The sequence below is a fragment of the Emys orbicularis genome, chromosome 19 (genome assembly GCF_028017835.1).
Source record: "Emys orbicularis isolate rEmyOrb1 chromosome 19, rEmyOrb1.hap1, whole genome shotgun sequence".
In the NCBI taxonomy this organism is placed as follows: Eukaryota; Metazoa; Chordata; order Testudines; family Emydidae; genus Emys; species Emys orbicularis.
The window spans coordinates 6,755,372-6,760,925 of NC_088701.1; positions in this window are offsets into that span (position 1 = coordinate 6,755,372).

Below are 5,554 nucleotides of genomic sequence, written 5' to 3' on the forward strand. Positions count from 1 at the left end.
GGCCAGCGGCCCCACCCCGGGAGGGCGCGCGCGGAGCAGGTGGGGGCGGGGTTGGATTTGATCAGCAGAAAGACCAGAGTTCCTTGCCTGTGTGTTTTATTTTTGTGGGTGGGGGGGGTAGGGATTTGCCTGGATCTGGTTTGCGGGGGGAGCGGGAGACCCCTTATTCTAAACCTGTACTAAGTAAATGACAGTAGAGAAGGGCAGGAGTCTAAATTCTCCCATGCGCACCCCTGATCCCCCCACTTGCACATGCTTCCCCCCCCCCACCATCACAAGCCTGCAGCCCCCCCGAGCAGCTCTCCTCATCCCCCCTCACCTGGGGTTTAAACAGATTCCCACACACACACACACACACACACACTCAGCTCCCATTGGTTACTTTCCACCCCCTCACACTGATCCGGTTACCCCCACACTGCCTCTCAGTCCACACGTGCTGCACCCCCACCGTCCTGGCCGGCTTTATTGGTGGCTTTTAGTTTTTGAAGGAGGGGGGCGGGGGGCGTTTTTTGCCATCAAATCCCCCCCAGATCTTCATGGCTATTTGCAAAGGCTTCTGGGAGCAGGGTGTGGAGCAAAGATGCCCCAACACCCACCGACATGGCAGATCAACATCCTGGCTTCCGGAATAACTTTGAATCCCCCCAAGGGGGAGACAAAATCCCAGCCCCCCACCACCACTCTGGAAAGAGGAAGAAGGAGGGAAATCTTGTCTCATTTTATAAACTTGGGGGTGGGGGGGTTGGGCTCCTTTTTTTGTTTTTTTTTAATTAAAAATAAATAAGTAAATTAAACCTTATTTTCCGTTGGGGGACGTGGGGGGTGTGTGGGGTAGAGGGCTAAGAGGTTTTAAAAATCCAGGCGTGGGGCTGGGCTGGGCTAACTTACCCTACATCAGCCCCCGCCATCCCCGGTGACACCTCCCTTCCCCTCCCCCCCAGTGCCAGGAATTTTAACTCTCCGAGCTTTGAATGTTTCCAGGTTTTAGGAAGGGAAAAAAAGAGAGAGATCTGTTTTTTTTATTTTTTTTTTCCCAGGTAGAAACTGACCGTATTTCCCCACCCCCACTGCTCTCTGCGGGGTGTCTGGTTTGGGGGTATCTTACACCGGCGGGGGGAGATCTGGGAGTCGGTTACAGGCTGGGATGGAGGTGCTGGGAGAGGGAATCTCCCCGGTGGGTTTTGGATTTTTAGCTTCCTTTGGAAATAAAATGCTGCCTTTTGAATCTAGGCTGTGAATGTGAGCAGCCCCCCACCCCCAGCCCTTCTTTGGCCTGTCGTCTTGTGTGTCGGGGCGGGGGTTGCAGGTAGGATCTGATTCTGGGGCACTTGGTTATTTTCCCCCAGGTCAGTGGGGGCTTATACACTCTTCTCCCTCCCTCCCCCCGTAGGCCAAATGGTGCCCTGCAGAAATAACCTTGAAGGATTTTCTGGTGGGGGGAAGGGTTCCCCTTACCCACAGTCCTGGGGCTCCTTTCTGCACCTCCTATTTTATGCTGTCGATTTACATTTTAAGATGACAAGGCGGGAGGAGAAACCAGAAAATGGGGTGGGGGGGGGGGAGGAGGGTAGGCAGGAACACAGGATCCCAATTAGGCCCTGATCTTCCCCCCTCCCCTCCCCCAACTCTCAACTGGCCCCCGCCAGGGAGTGACCCCGTTAGATCCGTGGTCAGGTTGGAGGGGCGTTAAGCCATGATTAGCCCCTCCAATGTGAGATCAGCCGGGGGGGGGGGGAAGAAAGGGGTGCTGATACCTAGCCATGATCCTACTTTATTGGGGGGGGGGGGGGAAGGTGCGTGGGGGGGGGCTCTTGTTCTATTCATTTACTTTTCCTCCTGTCTGATTCTTGACTTATCCTCCCTGCCGGCCCTCCCACCCCCAATGCAGTGCATCAGTGTGGTGGTCCTGTTCTAACCCCCCAGCCTGTCTCCCACTGTGTGTATTCACCAGCCGGTTGAATTTCTTGTTTCTCTCCGGGGCGGAGGTGTGTGAGCTTCTTTTGGTTTCATAGATAAATTATATATATTATAAATACATGAGCGCTGTCAGGAGCGGGGGGGGAGCCCTGTGGCTAGCCCTCCCCCCAAAATCCCCCTTTCCCACAAAGAAGCTTGAGTCCCATCTAGAGGGTGGGGATATCATCCGCCCCGCCCCGGGAAACACGTCTGTGTCCTCCGACAAAACCTTGTTTCACTGGAAAAAACAAAACAACTCCCCCCAGCCCCCACTTCCTCTTTAACAGTGTGCTTTGTTGTAAACATATTTGAAACAATTACCAATAAAGTTTTGTTTAAAAAAATAAAATCAGACTGGCGTGTGGGCTGTTCGGCTCTAGGGGACAGTTGTCGTTGCTGTGACGAGCCGGGAGCTGTTCCTCTCCCCGGAGGCCCAAGGAGTTCAGGGATGTGGCGGCGGGGGGGGGGGGGGGGCGGCGGCTGCCATTAGTGGTACCTGAACTCGCCTGGAGTTGGAAGCTCAAAGGGACGAGTGTCCGCGCTTAAATGGGGAGGTGGCGTCTGGTCACCTCCGCCTCCTTCCCCGAGCGCGCCGCCGCTCCGCTTCTCCCCCCTCCCTCCCAGGCCTGGGAGGGAGGGGTAGGAGGGGAAATGTGGCGTGCCTGGGGGAGGAGGCGGGGCCAGGGATTTGGGGAAGGGGCGGGGCTGGGGGGGGGCACGGGAAATTTTTTTTGCTTGGGGCGGCAAAAAACTTGGAGTCGGCCCTGGCTGGAGCCTCATGCCCCAAGATGTCCCGCACGGAGCTGTGTCTGGCACCATCCCTCAGGCCAGGGGCCGTTGGTTGGGGCTGGTAGCCAGATCAGAAACTAGATCCTCAGCTGGCATCAGGCTTTCATCTCTGTTGCCTCTAATGGAGTGGTGCCGATTGACAGCAGGTGATGCCAATGGGAATCTGGGCCCGGGCTATCTGAGAGCCAGGTCTGACTGCCGGGTAGCTCCAGATCTGCAAATCCAACCCAACAGCCATGGGGCTGCACACTCAGGGTGAACAGCTCAGTGGCGTTTTCAGCTGGCGCTCCAGCCATCCAGAGAGGCAAAGCGACTGACGCTGGTCTGCCGGCTGTGCTGCAAAATCCTGCCCCCAGGGGAGCGAGGCAGCAGCAAGGGCCCTGCAAGGGCTTTCAGGCTTTTGCTGCCACAGTCCTGGGCCCTGGCAGCTGTCTGGGGCTTGGGCCCTGTGGTCCTGTGTCTCACCAGAAGGGTGCTCTCCCCCGCCCCCCGCGCTTAGGAGTTCAGGCTCCCTGGCTCATTTGAGCCTGTGTGTGACTAACCAGGCCGCAGCCAAGGGAGCTAATGTGAGTTGCTTGCATCAGAGGCTAGGGTGGCCCATCTTCTGGGAGCCAGAATGAACTGCAGCAAGGGGGCCCCTGAGGCAGCAGAATGGGGGGCAGCGGATAAGAGTTCAATTGCTACCAGTAAGGCCCCCTAGGGGAGAAAGGCTCCTGTGTCCCATTCCCGCCCCCCGCCAGACGGGCGCCCCCTAGAGGAGAAAGGCTCCGTGCCCTATTCCCCACCCCTCTGAGCCAGCCTTGCTTAGCTGCGCTCCCCCTGGATGGACCCAGGATTACTTTGCCCGGACCCATAGCCCCTGGTTGTCGGGAGCGGGGGTATGGAAGTACCCCATGACCTCCCCCATCCCGTAAAGGGGCGACCAAGCCTCCACCACTGCCGCTCTGCAGCGCCACCAAAGCCAGCTGCAAGCAGGGACATGGGCCCAGCTCCCCCGTGCGGGACGTGCGGTGATGGGGACCAGCTCAGCCCCCTCGGCAGGGCTGGCTGTTTGCTTGGGGGGGGCTGGAGGTGGAGCTAGAACAGCAGGCTGCGTGTGAACACAAAGAGAAGTTCATTAGCGAGGAAGCATCATATCATTAAGCTCTTCCACTGGATGTTGTGCAGCCGCCCCGCTCCCTGCATCCGTCTCAGATGCTGCTCACTGCTATTTATTTTTTCTCGTGCTGAGAGCAACGTTTTTTCTCTCAAGGGGGAAAAAAAAGAAGTATAAGTAGAGGGAAAATGAGACAGAGCGAGGGGGGAAGAGGGGAACTGAACAAGCCGAGCCACCGGCACCGTGTGATCGGCCGTTTCACGGGGGATGCCTGGCCACCGGGGATGCACAGAGAGAGAAAAGAATTGGGGGAGGGGGGTGTCAGCAGGGGGCGCTCTCCTGTCTCAGTTAGCTCTGACCCCAATGCCCCAGTGCAGCGCTGGGGGGGGCTGTGCTTGCAGGGAGCAGGGTGTGGGCTCAGCAGGGGGCGCTCTCCTGTCTCAGGGCTGGTCTATACTGGGGGGGGGGGATTGATCTAAGATACGCAACTTCAGCTACGTGACTAGCGTAGCTGACGTCGAAGTATCTTGGATCGAATTACCTGGGGTCCACACGGCGCGGGATCGACGGCCGCAGCTCCCCCGTCGGCTGCGCTACCGTCGCTCGCTCTGGTGAAGTTCCGGAGTCGACGGTGAGCGCTTTCGGGGATCGATATATCGCGTCTTAACGAGACGCGATATATCGATCCCGGATAAATCGATTGCTACCCGCCGATATGGCGGGTAGTGAAGACGTACCCTCAGTCAGCGCTGACCCTAATGCCCTAACATGGAATAGCCGTGCTGCCTTTTATATGCATCATTAAACTGAAATCCTGCTCACAGAAATGGGGCGGTCTGGGGGGGGAGGGAGTAACAGTGTCCTTGCTAGAACGGGGCCAAAGTTTGCAACAAATAATGTACTGGAGGAATTTCCCTTCTCTTTCTGTTTGCAAATTTCATAGATTCCTAGATTTTCAGGCCCTCTAGGCTGACCCACTGTATAGCAGACAACAGAGAATCCGCCCAGCTATTCCTACCTCCAGCCCATATCTGATGGTTGAGCTAGAGCACGGAAAGCCAATCATGATTCCAAACCATCATCCGAATAATTCTCCCTCTGTCGCGTGTTCCCAAACTGTGAGTTATTAATAACACACCAGACCCTAGAGGCCCTAGCTGAAATCAGGGCTTCCTTGTCCCCAGTGTTGTACAAAAAGCCCCACATGAGGACCCCATTGTGTCAGGTGCTGCACAGACCCCAACTGAGATCAGAGCCCCATTGGCTGCAGAAAAACATACTGAGAGACGGCCTCTGCCCCCAAAGACCTTACAATCTACTGTTTGGGAGGGGAAACTGAGGCACAGAGAAAGGCGGCGGCTTGCCCAGAGTAGGCCCAGCCAGAACCCCAATGTCCTGACTCCTACCCCAGGTGCTACCCACTGGACCGCATCAGTCCTGGTTGGGGCTTGATCCAGAACGACTCCGTTCAGCCATTTGGACAGGACGCCGGCTCCTCCTTCACTGTGTGGGTGTGTGGGGGGAGCTGTGCAACCCAGGAGTGTTCCGGAGCTCTGCTAATTCCCAGGCTTGTGTCAGTAGCTAGGCACCAAAAATCAAGCCCAGAATTTCGCCAGCATCTGTAGGAAATGGATCCTCCTCCCCCCCACCCCCGCGGCGCCCCTCCCTGCTCCCTGCTCACACTGCCCATCACTAACATATCATCTGTCA